At 38.5% G+C, this 16,081-nt stretch overlaps 1 protein-coding gene across 2 annotated transcripts in view; it reads left to right on the forward strand.

Annotated features, from left to right (window-relative positions):
- Syn2 (synapsin II) overlaps positions 1–16,081 on the forward strand; it is a 158,157-nt gene that overhangs the window by 50,181 nt on the left and 91,895 nt on the right.

Here is a 16,081-nt window from a genome sequence, read left to right on the forward strand (position 1 = left end):
AGATTAAAACAGAGACTGAAGGAACACCCATTCAGAGCCTGCCCCACAGGTGGCCCATACATATACAGCCACCCAATTAGACAAGATGGATGAAGCAAAGAAGTGCAGACTGACAGGAGCCGGATGTAGATCGCTCCTGAGAGACACAGCCAGAATACAGCAAATACAGAGGCGAATGCCAGCAGCAAACCACTGAACTGAGAATAGGTCCCCCGTTGAAGGAATCAGAGAAAGAACTGGAAGAGCTTGAAGGTGCTCGAGACCCCAAAAGTACAACAATGTCAAGCAACCAGAGCTTCCAGGGACTAAGCCACTACCTAAAGACTATACATGGACTGACCCTGGACTCTGTCCCCATAGGTAGCAATGAATATCCTAGTAAGAGCACCAGTGGAAGGGGAAGCCCTGGGTCCTGCTAAGACTGAACCCCCAGTGAACTAGACTATGCGGGGAGGGTGGCAATGGGGGGAGGTTTGGGAGGGGAACACCCATAAGGAAGGGGAGGGGGGAGGGTGATGTTTGTCCGGAAACCAGGAAAGGGAATAACACTTGAAATGTATATAAGAAATACTCAAGTTAATAAAAAAAAATAAAAATAAAAAAAAAGAATAATTGCACAGTTCCTGAGCTCAATTTCTGTATATGACAACATCATATCTGAGTTTCAAAAGGTTGGAGGTAGAGTTCTGAGAGCAGAGACTAAGGAAAACTGAATTTGACTCTCTGTGGCATCCTTACAACCACCTCGATTTGATAACTCAGGTGGACAAAAGGACTCAGCATGTGGTCACCAGAACTGAATTCAGGGCAGTGGAGGAATAAAAATCAAAGATGGCAATTAAAAGAGGCACATGGACAAGGTATAGAGAAAACCTTGTGCAGATTTCCCCAAAAGCAAGTTAAGATATGAGCTTGAAATGTTATATGCCAGAAAAACTCATTAGAGATTGAGTGTGCTAAGGTTTTTCTGTGTCTGCTCATGTAGACATCTTGTGTCTCATATAGACCAGCATTTCAGACCCTCAGAAAATATAGCACATGTTCAGCATAAACTGTTATATACAAATATCTCATAGTACACCACTTTTCTGAATTCCGAGAATGCCTTTGACCTTCATGAAATCTAAGTTACCACTTGCTGGCTAAGGCCAGTCTTCCTAAGGGTTAGCAATCTCATCCTGTAACTCTTTTTGCAAAGTGTAGTGTTATATGACCTTTCTGAGAATGCTATCAGAAGCTGAAATTGGCTGCCTTAGGAAATAAATATTGCCTTGTTACTAAAAGGTATTTAAAATACAGGTAGTTAAAAACCTTTATGAGAAATTTAAAATCACTTGGAACATCCATTGTTGTTGTGGCATTCATAGTCTGTACAATGTTCAGTGATTCTTACTCTCCTTAGTTTTATCTTTTGGGCAACTCTCTATTTTGGGAGGCAATGCCTTCTAGGATTACCATCACTAATGCCCCCATCACTTTAAAGTTGGAACTTTGCTTTGAGACTGGTGGACTGAGCCACTAAAGACAGGAAAGGTCAAGGGCGGAACTGAGGTTAGTATTTTTGCTCTTTCTTCTCAGAACTTTCCTGAGGATTGGGAAGCCTGTATGCTTGATGATACGTAGAAAAAAACTAAGGGATTGAATATTTCTGAAACTCTTGTACCATTATAATGACTGTCTTTGTGGACCATCATAATTATATCACTAAAAAAATCTGAATGAAAGCCACTGCTTTCCCTGAATATGGCTTTCATCATTGTGTTCACCTCGTGTTTCAGATAAGGATGTCTTTTAAAACTTTCAAAAATCCAAGAGAAAGTAATACAATCAAACTCAGTTACAGGAAAAGAAAATGATAGGACAATATCCCTACTGAATATAGGTAGAAAAATTCTCAACAAAATCCTAGCAGGTCAAATTCGACAGAATATCAGAAAAATCATTATAATCAAGAAGATTTCTCCCTTGGATGCAAGGAAATTATTTTATTTTATTTTTTCTTCATCTTTATTAAATTGCATATTTCTTATTTACATTTCAAATGTTATTCCCTTTCCCGGATTCCAGGCCAACATCCCCCTAACCCCTCCCCTCCCCTTCGATGTGGGTATTCCCCCCCCCATCCTCCCCTCATTACCGCCCTCCCACTAACAATTCCATTCACTGGGGGTCCAGCCTTGGCAGGGCCAAGGGCTTCCCCTTCCACTGGTGCCCCTACTAGGCTATTCATTACTACCTATAAATTTGGAGCCCAGGGTCAGTCCATGTATAGTCTTTGGGTAGTGGCTTAGTCCCTGGAAGCTCTGGTTGGTTGGCAATGTTGTTCATATGGGGTCTCAAGCCCCTTCAGCTCTTTCAGTCCTTTCTCTGAATCCTTCAACGGGGGTCCCATTCTCAGTTCAGTGGTTTGTTGCTGGCATTCGCCTCTGTATTTGCTGTATTCTGGCTGTGTCTCTCAGGAGAGATCGACATCCGGTTCCTGTCGGCCTGCACTTCTTTGCTTCATCCATTTTATCTAGTTTGGTGAATGTATATGTATGGGCCACAGATGGGGCAGGCTCTGAATGGGCGTTCCTTCAGCCTCTGTTCAAAACTTTGCTTCCCTATCCCCTCCTAAGGGTATTCTTTTTCCCCTTTTAAAGAAGGAGTGAAGCATCCGCATTTTGGTCATCCTTCTTGAGTTTTATGTGTTCTGTGCATCTAGGGTAATTTGAGCATTTGGGATAATATCCACTTATCAGTGAGTGTATATCATGAGTGTTTTTCTGTGATTGGGTTACCTCACTCAGGATGATATTTTCCAGTTCCATCCATTTGCCTATGAATTCCATAAAGTCATTGTTTTTGATAACTGAGTAGTATCCCATTGTGTAGATGTACCACATTTTCTGTATCCATTCTTCTGTTGAAGGGCATCTGGGTTCTTTCCAGTTTCTGGCTATTATAAATAAGGCTGCTATGAACATAGTGGAGCATGTGTCTTTGTTGTATGTTGGAGCATCTTTTGGGTATATGCCCAAGAGAGGTATAGTTGGGTCCTCAGGTAGTTCAATGTCCAATTTTCTGAGGAACCTCCAGACTGATTCCCAGAATGGTTGTATCAGTCTGCAATCCCAGCACCAATGGAGGAGTGTTCCTCTTTCTCCACATCCTCGCCAACATCTGCTGTCACTGGAGTTTTTGCTCTTAGCCATTCTGACTGGTGTGAGGTGGAATCTCAGGGTTGTTTTGATTTGCATTTCCCTTATGATTAAAGATGTTGAACATTTCTTTAGATGCTTCTCAGACATTCGATGTTCCTCAGCTATGAATTCTTTGTTTAGCTCTGAACCCCATTTTTAATAGGGTTATTTGTCTCCCTACAGTCTAACTTTGTGAGTTCGTTGTATATTTTGGATATAAGCCCTCCATCAGTTGTAGGATTGGTAAAGATCTTTTCCCAATCTGTTGGTTGCTGTTTTGTCCTAACGACAGTGTCCTTTACCTTCAGAAGCTTTGTAGCTTTATGAGTTCCCATTTGTCAATTCTTGATCTTAGAGCATAAGCCATTGGTATTTTGTTCAGGAAATTTTCTCCAGTGCCCATATGTTCAAGATGCTTTCCCACTTTTTCTTCTATTAGTTTGAGTGTATCTGGTTTGATGTGGAGGTCCTTAATCCACTTGGACTTAAGCTTTGTACAGGGTGATAAGAATGGACCGATCTGTATTCTTCTACATGCTGACCTCCAGTTGAACCAGCACCATTTGCTGAAAATGCTATCTTTTTTTTTCCATTGGATGATTTTGGCTCCTTTGTCAAAAATCAAGTGACCATAGGTGTGTGGGTTCATTTCTGGATCTTCAATTCTATTCCACTGGTCTATCTGCCTGTCTCAGTACCAATACCATACAGTTTTTTATCACTATTGCTCTGTAATACTGGTTGAGTTCAGGGATAGTGATTCCCTCAGAAGTCCTTTTATTGTTAAGGATAGTTTTAGCTATTCTAGGTTTTTTGTTATTCCAGATGAATTTTGCAAATTTTCTGTCTAACTCTATGAAGAATTGGATTGGAATTTTGATAGGGCTTGCATTGAATCTGTAGATCGCTTTTGGTAAAATGGCCATTTTTACTATATTAATCCTGCCAATCCATGAGCATGGGAGATCTTTCCATCTTCGGAGATCTTCAATTTCTTTCTTCAGAAACTTGAAGTTCTTATCATACAGATCTTTCACTTGCTTGGTTAAAGTCACACTGAGGTATGTTATATTATTTGGGACTATTATGAAGGGTGTCATTTCCCTAATTTCTTTCTCGGCTTGTTTCTCTTTTGTGTAGAGGAAGGCTACTGATTTATTTGAGTTAATTTTATACCCAGCCACTTTGCTGAAGGTGTTTATGAGGTTTAGTAGTTCTCTGGTGGAACTTTTGGGGTCACTTAAATATATAATCATATCGTCTGCAAATAGTGATATTTTGACTTCTTCCTTTCCAATCTGAATCCCTTTGATCTCCTTTCCCGGTCTGATTGCTCTGGCTAGGACTTTGAGAACTATATTGAGTAAGTAGGGAGAGAGTAGGCAGACTTGTCTAGTCCCTGATTTTAGTGGGATTGCTTCAAGTTTCTCTCCATTTAGTTTAATGTTAGCTACTGGTTTGCTGTATATGGCTTTTACTATGTTTAGGAACGGGCCTTGAATTCCTGTTCTTCCAGGACTTTTATCATGAAGGGGTGTTGAATTTTGTCAAATATTTTCTCAGCATCTAGTGAAATGATCATGTGGTTTTTATCTTTCAGTTTGTTTATATAATGGATTACATTGATGGTTTTCCATGTATTAAACCATCCCTGCATACCTGGGATGAACCCTACTTGATCATGGTGGATGATTGTTTTGATGTGTTCTTGGATTTAGTTTGCAAGAATTTTATTGAGTATTTTTGCATCAATATTCATAAGGGAAATTGGTCTGAAGTTCTCTTTCTTTGTTGGGTCTTTGTGTGGTTTAGGTATAAGAGTAATTGTGGCTTCATAGAAGGAATTCGGTAGTGCTCCATCTGTTTCAATTTTGTGGAATAGTTTGGATAGTATTGGTATGAAGTTTTTATGAAGGTCTGATAGAATTCTGCACTGAACCCATTGGGACCTGGGCTCTTTTTGGTTGGGAGACTTTTAATGACTGCTTCTATTTCTTTAGGAGTTATGGGATTGTTTAAATGGTTTATCTGTTCCTGTTTAACTTCGGTACCTGGTATCTGTCTAGGAAATTGTCCATTTCCTCCAGCTTTTCAAGTTTTGTTGAATATAGGCTTTTGTAGTAGGATCTGAGGATTTTTTTTAATTTCCTCTGATTCTGTTGTTATGTCTCCCTTTTCATTTCTAATTTTCTCAATTTGGACACACTCTCTGTTTCCTCTGGTTTAGTCTGGCTAAGGATTTATCTATTTTGTTGATTTTCTCAAAGAACCAGCTTTTACTTTTGTTGATTCTTTGTATAGTCCTTTTTGTTTCTACTTGGTTGATTTCAGCTCTGAGTTTGATTATTTCCTGTCTTCTACTCCTCCTGGGTGTATTTGCTTCTTTTCGTTCTAGAGCTTTTAGGTGTGCTGTCAAGCTGCTGATATATGCTCTCTCCTGCTTCTTTCTGTAGGCACTCAGAGCTATGAATTTTCCTTTTAGCACAGCTTTCATTGTGTCCCATAAGTTTGGGTATGTTGTACCTTCATTTTCATTAGATTCTAAGAAGTCTTGAATTTCTTTATTTCTTCCTTGACCAGGTTATCATGGAGTAGAGCATTGTTCAACTTCCATGTATATGTGGGCGTTCTTTCCTTATTGTTATTAGCCTGTGGTGGTCTGATAGGATACATGGGATTATTTCTATCTTTCTGTATCTGTTGAGGCCTGTTTTGTGCCCGATTATATGGTCAATTTTGGAGAAAGTACCATGAGGTGGTGAGAAGAAGGTATATCCTTTTGTTTTAGGATAGAATGTTGTATAAATTTCTTTTAAGTCCATTTGGTGCATAACTTCTGTTAGTCTGTCTATGTCTCTGTTTAATTTCTGTTTCCATGATCTGTTCATTGATGAGAGTGGGGTGTTGAAATCTCCTACTATTATTGTGTGAGGTGCAATGTGTGCTTTGAGCTTTAGTAAGGTTTCTTTTATGTATGTAGGTGCCCTTGTATTTGGAGCATAGATATTTAGGTTTGAGAGTTTATCTTGGTGGATTTTTCCTTTGATGAATACGAAGTGTCCTTCTTTATCTTTTTTGATGGCTTTTGGTCGAAAATCAATTTTATTCGATATTAGAACGGCTACTCCAGCTTGCTTCTTCAGACCATTTGCTTGGAAAGTTGTTTTCCAGACTTTTTACTCTGAGTTAGTGTCTGTCTTTGTCTCTAATGTGTTTCCTGTAGGCAGCAAAATGCTGGGTCCTCATTACATATCCAGTTTGTTAATCTGTGTCTTTTTTATTGGGGAATTGTGTCCATTGATGTTGAGAGGTATTAAGGTATAGTGATTGTTGCTTCCTGTTATATTCGTGTTTAGATGTTAGATTATGTTTCTGTGCTTCTCTTCTCTTTGTTTTGTTGTAAAAAGATTAGTTTCTTGCTTTTTCTAGGGTGTAGCTTGCTTCCTTGTGTTTGGCTTTACCATTTATTATCCTTTTTCCCTTTTGCTGTGCAGTATGCAAACCTATGAACAAAAATGGGATACGATTAATATATTTCCATTTAAAATAAAGCTTCAGAAAACCTGCTGGCAATTGTTTCTATTTTTCTTTATTGTCCAGGCACCTGCCTTGCCTCATTAGGAAAAGTAATTGGAATATGGCTATTTAAAAAGCTAATGCATCATCTTAACAGGTTTATCCTTTTTAACCCCAGTAAAAGCTTGAAAAAAATAGACACGCCATGAGAATGCAATCTGGGGAAGCAGATTTTGAGAAAGTATTAGAAGTCTCAATAAAGACACACACCTGTCATCTAAGGTGAGGCAGAAAGACACTGAGTTCAGTCATAACTTGGGGATGCACAGTGAGACTCCATCTCTCAAAATAAACTTTAAAATATGCTCCAAGATAAGTGGGTCATTTGTTAGTAGGAATTATGACTGGGTCTCAAGTTTTGTCATGTGCTCAAGGGGACCTCATGGGGAATGTGACAGTCTGTCAGAAGTCACGTCATACCTGCCTGCTGGCCTGTTCAAAAAGTCGGCTGCAAAGATGTCTGAAATCTGATTAAAAATGTCCTTTCTGCCTTTTTTTAAAAGTGGCTAAGGTAATGCTACTACCTTGTTTGCTTGATGCCATAAAGTATTGATTTCAAGAGCGTCAGTGCCTCTGGAAAACAGTTCTGAGAGAGGTTCCAGTGGACTCCGTTTCAATTGTCTCTATTTCCTTGCTACACGCAGCTCCTGGGTCAGAGAGCAAAAAGATCAGGAACATTGCCAGAGCTGGGCAGCAAGAATAAGCAGGGGGGGGGGGCTAGAGAGCACTGAACAGGTTTCTTTGGAAACCCTGGACTGGTAAGTGGAGGAAAAGAAGAGGAAGAAAAAGAGAGGAGCTTTGTCCGTCTACGGCCCAGCCTAGCTTAGAGACCGGCAGAGACTGACTAAAGGACACAAGTGGGACTGGTGAGGCTTCTATCTTAGGGTTTTCATTGCTGTGAACAAACACCATGACCACAGCAACTCTTATAAAGGGCAGCATTTAATAGGAGTCAGTAGCTAAGAAAACTTAAGAAACTAACAAAGTCCAAGCAATATAAAAACATGGCTATGTTGTAGGGTTGGATTTGTAGAAAGATATTGTGTAAATTTGGTTTTGTCATGGAATATCTTGGTTTCTCCATCTATGTTAATTGAGAGTTTTGCAGGATACAGTAACCTGGGCTGGCATTTGTGTTCTCTTAGGGTCTGTATGACATCTGTCCAGGATCTTCTGGCTTTCATAGTCTCTGATGAGAAGTCTGGTGTAATTCTGATAGGTCTGCCTTTATATGTTACTTGACTTTTTCCCCTTACTGCTTTTAATATTCTTTCTTTGTTTTGTGCATTTGGTGTTTTGACCATTTGGTGTTTTGACCATTATGTAACAGGAGGAGTTTTTTTCTGGTCCAATCCATTTGGAGTTCTGTAGGCTTCTTGTATGTTCATGGGCATCTCTTTCTTTAGGTTAGGGAAGTTTTCTTCTATGATTTTGTTGAAGATATGTACTGGTCCTTTGAGTTGGGAGTCTTCACTCTCTTCTATACCTATTATCCTTAGGTTTGATCTTTTCATTTTGTCCTGGATTTCCTGTATGTTTTGGGCCAGTAGCTTTTTCCATTTTCCATTATCTTTGACAGTTGTGTTGATGATTTCTATGGAATCTTCTGCTCCTGAGATTCTCTCTTCTATCTCCTGTATTCTGTTGGTGATGCTTATATCTACAGCTCATTGTCTCTTCCTTTGGTTTTCTATATCCAGGATTGTCTCCCTTTGTGCTTTCTTTATTGTTTCTATTTCCATTTTCAATTTCTTCACCTGTTTGATTGTGTTTCTCTGTAATTCTTCTGTCTTTCCTCTCTAAGGGCTTCTACTTGTTTACTTGTGTTTTCCTGCATTTCTGTAAGGGAGTTCTTTATGTCTTTCTTAAAGTCCTCCATCATCATGATCAAATGTGACTTTAAATCTAGATCTTGCTTTTCTGCTGTGTTTGTATATTCAGTGTTTGCTTTGGTGGGAGAGTTGGGCTCCGATGATGCCATGTAGTCTTGGTTTCTGTTGCTTGGGTTCCTGCGCTTGCCTCTTGCCATCAGGTTGTCTCTGGTGTTACCTAGTTTGCTATTTCTGACAGTGGCTTGACCTTCCTATAGGCCTGTGTGTCAGGAGTGCTGTAGACCTGTTTTCTTGTTTTCTTTCAGCCAGGTATGGGAACAGAGTGTTCTGCTCTCAGGCATGTAGTCATTCCTGTCCAGTGGCTTTTAGCTGTGCCTGTGGGCAGGAACCAGAAGGGCCTGCCCCTACTTCTCCTAGGTCCCTGTGCGCAGGGGGCCCAGATGGTGCTAGGTGTTTTCATCTAGAGTCATAAATGTGGGCAGAAAGTAGTGTCCTCTGGTTTCCCAGGTGTGCCTGCCCCTCTGAAGGTCTAGCTCTCCCTCCCATGGGACTTGGGTGCAGGGTACTGTTTGACCGGGTCCTTTCAGAAAGCCAAAAATTATAGGATCATTTCAATAGATACAGGAAAAGCTTTTTACCAGGCACCTGCTCTGAAAACCTTCTGTTTAGTGGCCAGCCATGGTGGCACACACCTTTAATCCCAGGACTGGAGAGGAATTGTCTGGTCATTCTCTGTGAGTTTGAGATCATCCTGATCTACAAATAGAGTCCAGTACAGCCAGGGCTTTGTTATACGGAGAAACCCTGTCTCAAAAAAAACCCAAAAAACAAAAAACAAACAAAAACCCCCAATACAATAAAAAAAAAACAAACAACGCCACCATACACCCATACACATTCAGCATAGTACTAGAAGTCATGCTAAGAGCATTAGGCAGGAACAAGAAAAAATGTGTTTAAGTAGGAAAGGGAAAAGGGAAAGTGAAATTGTGTCTCTGCTCCATTCTATTATATTTAAAAAGGAAAAAAGTAAAAATTCTACCCAAAAAAATCTGGTAAGCAAATTCAGTAAAGTGTATGCCACAAAACCAATAATGTTTCTATACTCATCAAAGTATACAATTTTTTTTAAGAAAACAGTTCCATATACACTAATATTCTTTAAAAGCCTAGGAGTGTGTTTGACAAAAGAGGACAAAGATTTATATATCAAAAACTTGTAAACATTTAAGAATTTCAATATGACAAATATATATTAGAATACATGTTCTGATCGTGAAGTGAAAGCATGCTGTTACATTTTATACTACCCAAAGCAATTTATAGATCCAGTGGAATCCTTTTAAAATTCCAGTGTCACTTTTCACTATAAGTACAGTAGAAATTTCTACTATACTTACAAAATCACTAAAAGCCCCTGAACATTCAACCCTATGGGTAAGATAACAGATTTGGAGACATCACACATCCTAACCTCAAAATACAAGGTTATTATGATCAAAATAGCTTGATACTGACATAAAACATACGAACAGAATAAGAAAATCCAGAAAGAAAGCATACATATATAGTTAACTGGTTTTCCTTGAAGGCACCAAGAACACACATGTGGAAAGAATGTTCTCTTCAGCACATAAGTTATGGGAAACCTGGGTATTCTACTAGTCAGGACTGAAGGTGGATGTTTATCTCATACCTTATGCAAAAAATCAGCTCAGATTGTATTAAAGACCTAAATATAAGACCTGAAACTAACATAAAAGTCAAAGGGCAGAGATTGTGTATTTAAAGGTAGATGCTATGGTATAATGGTGTGGAACGAGTCAGCAAAGGAGGGATTCACAAAATCAGGCAGGGACAAAAGTGAAAAGGTCTTTGAAAACCAGCCATACCATGAGTTGTTTTATTTATTTATTTTATTGTTTTATCAAAAGAGTACCAAGACGAAAGAGTTTTTGATTCAGGTAGCTGACTTAGTTACTTTTCTACTGCTATGGTAAAACACCAAGCCAACTTATAAGAGCAGCATTTTTCTACTGGAGCAATAGCTGAGAGTTTACATCTTAAACCAAAGCACAAGGAAACGAGAGAGAGAGAGAGAGAGAGAGAGAGAGAGAGAGAGAGAGAGAGAGAGAGAGAGAGAGAGAGAGAGAGAGGGAGGGAGAGAGAGAGAGGGAGGGAGAGAGAGAACACAAAGAGAGAGAGAGCACTAAGAGAGAACTAAGAGAGAGAGAGCACTAACTATTTGGGAAGTGGTGGGAGCCTTTTTTTTTAAACCTTAATTTTCAGTGATAGTCTGACAAATAATTAAGAAAGTGGAGGTTGAAACCCAACAGGTCACAGTGAAATCCATAGGGATCCCACTGGGGATATTCCCTGAGTTCTCTGAGGCTAAGATTTCGTGGCAGCATTTGACAATAACCATGGTGGGTATATACTGAGATCACTGTGAGGATAAAATAGGGCAAAGTACATTTGTACTGAACTGGAAAGTCATTCACAAGTAAAGAGCAAATCACGAAAAAAAAATAGATAATATGGCTATCTGCTCCTAAACTTTTTGAGTCTTGGAATCTCTGAAATTTAAATATAATTCTTCAGACATTCAGAGTTCATTGTTTTCTGAGAAAAAGAAGTTCTTAGGAGTGAAAGGAATCTTAATTGTTATCCAGTCCATCAGTTATCAAATCTACCTGTGTATAAAAAATCCATGCAGCTTTTTTATATATAAATAAGGATTTCCAGTTTCTATCTCACATCTCTATTAAGCCCGATTTTTCTATGACTTATGGGCAGTTCCTAAGTAGCCACATAGAGATAAACACTGGCTTTATCAACACTCTTTTTTTTGTTCAGGTCCCACAAATGCTTCAGCCTTTTCTTTGAGTATGAAAATTTGTTCTTCTTGTTCTCTGTTATTCTATTTATGTCTTAGAATTAATTCACCTAATTAGCATTCCTCCAACATTTTCTTGACCTAGGACTTTTCTTCATACAGTAAATATTTACTGATTGACAATTTAGAATCTTCAGGAGATGTGAGAAGTGTTTATTGAGTTAGGGTTTGAGATGACTGGAGTAATTTGTTCTTCTCTTCCCTCTCTTTCTCCCTTTCATCTTCTTCTTCCCCTTCTTCCTCCCCCTCCTCCCCCTCCTCTTCCTCCTCCTCCCTTCCTCTCCCCCAGCTATCTGTTTTTTTTGGAGGGTGGGCTTTTACTATGTAGCTCTGGCTATCCTGGTATTCACTTTGTAGACCAGGCTGGCCTCTGCCTTTCCAATGTTAGGATGAAAGGCATGTGCCAACCATAGCTGGCTTGAAGCAGTTCTCTAAGTTTTCTGAAGGAGCATGGTGACTTGAGAGTAGCTCTATAAACCCTTCTTCTTTTCCACATCTTCATAACTATCCTGACTAGAGTATGCTGAGATAATTTCTTTCCCAAGTTCTGTTAGCCATCCTAATGATCTTTCCTGCCTTTTAGGATCTCTTTGGCCTTGAAATGATTATTTCCTTTCTTTTGGTTTTTGTGTCTTCATTAGTAAATTTACATCAAATTGATCTTAAAGCTATTTTTTTTCCAGCTCCGGTATTGTTATGCTGTTGTCCAGACTCTCCTAGACTTTGGGGACACTGGCACAGCAGGACTCTTTGACATAAAAGCCAACTTCTGGAGAATAACACTTTCACTTACGTTCCAGACTCGTGGCATGTTAGTATCAGTGTATCCTGTGGACTTTTAATCAAAGGAAACTCTGGACATAGGAATGGTTTCATCTTAAGCATTCGCAGCTGCAGCTGAGAATGTAAGATAGGAAAAGATTATGGATGCCACTAGACCCGTTTTAACAACTGGGTAGTTTCAAAGCACACCATGACATCTGAGTTATTTTTGAATCCTGTGGGTCAGAATGTGTTTAGTTCCCTTTCCTGGAAAGGTAGAGCATCATTAAAGAACATTTGGTCTTGGTAATGGGCTGAATTTTCCTTTATTCTTTTGGGATCTTTAGCTGTAACAAGGAAACTTAGTAATATGAGTACTTTGATGTGGACAAACTAAGACTTTCTGTTGAAATCAGCTTGCTTTTATCATTGACTCTGAACACGGTTTTCTTTTCCATAGTCTTTTTTTCCCCTTGATGTTTGTAACTGTTTTAACTAGTCATTCTCAAAAGTCCTTACTTTACCATGTCTATTCCTATCCACCTTTTCTACCTATTTCTAAAATTCTAAGAGGCATCTGCCATGCTATTTAATCCTTCTCAGTCTTGTATGATCATCTCATTATTTTGTGTGTGTGCATTATTTGTTGTTTTAGAGACAGGGTCTTGCTATTAGCCCAGGCTTGCCTTGAGTTTCCCATGGAACCCAGGTTAGCCTCAAACTTGCAGGTCTTAAACACCCAGCTGTGCATTTAGAGCAGTCTGAAAAGCTATCTTGAACAGATCACACAGAGAGAAAGCAGTCTGAAGACTACAGAGTCAAGACCTATCTACAGAGATCTGTCTAGGAAGCCATCTTGAGCAGAGTATAGGCCACCAGCTTGGACTCATGATTTGACTTCAAGTCATTTGTTTCGATGCTCTCAAACACCCCTCTCCAAGCTGAGGCCAGTCCTTGGCAGTCTTGCATGTAGGAAGCTCTGGACTCCATCCATAGAAGTACACCAAGAAGAGATTAGGGGATAGACGCGGGGGGGGGGAAGAGAAAAACAAATGTAATAGAAAGTGTCATATTAATAACTGAAGTTCAAAGGATAAGGCATGATGGAGGAAAACTCAGAACTAGGTTTTGTGATCCTTTTTCTGTTTCAGCCCTGTCTCCACAAGTAAAATCTTCACTTACATTTCTTATATACATGTCTCCTAAATTTTCCTTCCTTCAAATTGGTGTCATCCCTCATCTCATGATCAAATAGTTCTAATTGTCAACCTAATACAGTCTGATCACCTGAGAAGGGAGTCTTAATGAAGGATGTCTAGTTCAGATTAGCCTGTGGATATGCCTGTGGGAGATTATCTTGAATATGATAATTGAGTTGAGCAGACTTGCCTACTATGTGTGGTACATTCTCTGGGTATAGGGCCCTGGATTGTGTAAGAGTGGGAAAAGCGATCTGAGCACCAGTATTCATGCATTAATTCATTGCTCTCAGATCTTGACTATGGATGCAACGTGACTAGCTGCTTCAAGTTCCTGCCATCTTGGGGAGGGGGGAGAACAAATTTAAAGCAAGCTTTATTAAATTTTAAATGCTGACCAAGAAATGGACTTTGGTTAGGACCATTCTATGGAAATTTCCAGCTGGAATGACCAAGTTCCTCCATATTAACTGCCCCACAGTGATGAACTGTAACCCTTTCTCCCTTAAGTTGTTCATGTCAGGATATTTTATCATGACAGCAGAAAAGAAGTAAAGATGATTTCTGTGGTGTTTGGTCTTAATTGTCAACTCGACATAATCTAGAGTCACTTAAAAAGGGTTCTGAGAATGTCAGTGAGGAATTGTTATAATGGCGTTGATTGATAAGAGAAGACTTGCCCACTGTGGATGGCACAATTCCCTAGGCAGAGATTTGTGAATTGTATAAAATAGGACAGGCGGAATACTAGCTTGTTGACTGACTCATTGCTTTCTGCTTTTAAAAACCTTATTTGTTTACTTATTTAGTGAATGCACACATGTGCTACAGTGTGTAAATGTGTGTGTACAGGTCAGAGGACAACTAGTGGGAACTGATTCTTTCCTTCTACCATGTGAGTCTTAGGGATTAAACTCTGACAATTGGACTTGATGAAGTTTCTTTACCAGCTGAGCCATTTCACCTGTCATGACTGTGCTCTTGACAGTGGATATGATGTGACAGGCTGTTTCAAATTTCTGCCACTTTGTCTTCCCCACAATGATGGATTGTAACCTGAAATTGTGAGATTGCTTTTTCCTGACATTTTATCATAGCAACAGAAAGGAAACTAATTATTAACACCTTATACCCATCTTAATAAATACTATCAATCACCATCCATTCAATCATGATAGAACTTTGAGGTCACTTTTTACACCTTTCCCATTCATTTCATCTACTTTAACATGAGCTAAATCTTTTATACCCCTGTATTTGTCCTTACATTTTCTCTATCCCAAGTCATCATCAATTTTTATATATATTAAAAAAATAGGTTCCTCTATATTCTTCCTGTTTTCACACTTACCATCTTATAAACCTTTCTCCATAAGAGATTTAAACAGAAAATTTAAATTTAAGCAGAAAAGATTTAAACAGAAATGAATTAGTTAATGATATGGTTAAGTGTTTTTGTATTAAAGGGTTGATTCTTGTTGATGGTTTTCAGAATCCCACACCAGGCCAGGGGGTGACTCAGAAGAGCACACAGGTGACTGAGACCAGTCCAGAGCTCTAGAACATTTTCAATAATCTGATTCCAAGTGACATTTTCTCAACATTGAAAGCACGTGGTTAGAGACAGAACTGTTAGTTCAGAACTTCTGCTCCTGGTACTGTAAGGTTCGTGATAATCGGTTTCTGCTGTTTGTGACTATTTACAATATGTTCTAGTAACTAAATGAATAAAGGAAATGATGAGAATGGTTTGCCCTTAAATAGACACAATCAATGAAAAGATGGAAAGTGTATATATTTGTCTATACATGTTGTTTATATACTGCTAATTATATAGTTATTAATGGTAAATATAATCATATATATTAGAAAATTAACAGTCTAAAATTACAATAACTGAAACAGAGTTAAGCAAGCAAAAGAAATCAGTAGATTTTAAGATTGGTTATAATTGAGATTATAGGGGTCAAAATAAATAAAAGAAAAACTACATAGAGCCTCAGATAACTGTAATTCCAGCCAGTGTCTCAATAGGAGATACTATAAGAAAGAAAAGGACTGAAAGAATATTTGGATGAAAGATAATACTTCCCGGAGCTGGAGAGATGGCTTAGTGGTTAAGAGCACTCTCTGCTTTTCAGAGGTCCTGAGTTCAATTCCCAGCAACCACATGGTGGTTCACAATCATCTGTAATGGGATCTGATGCCCTCTTCTGGTGTGTCTGAAGACAACGACAGTGTACCCACATAAATAGAATAAATAAATCTTGAAAAGAAAGACAACACTTCCTAATTTAATAAAATATTTGAATTTACAGATGCATGAAACTTCACAAGGTTCATGTAGGGTAACCTAAGTGTTTAGATATATAATGAAACCCTCAAATGATGGACTTAAAGAGTAGAAAAGAAAAATAATGATTCATCATGTACAAGAGAGCCTCAGAAAGACTAACAGCTTATTTTTTATCAGAAATCATAGTGGCACACACATACATATATAATGTATACATATATTTTAATCTGACATTTTTCATATATATTAACATTTTAAATTTATATAATTTAATATACTTATTTATATATTTATATTAAATTTATCAATACAAATATGTAATATTTAAATATTTTTAT

This window comes from Rattus norvegicus, chromosome 4, assembly GCF_021556685.1.
Source record: "Rattus norvegicus strain SHRSP/BbbUtx chromosome 4, alternate assembly SHRSP_T2T, whole genome shotgun sequence".
NCBI classification, from domain to species: domain Eukaryota; kingdom Metazoa; phylum Chordata; class Mammalia; order Rodentia; family Muridae; genus Rattus; species Rattus norvegicus.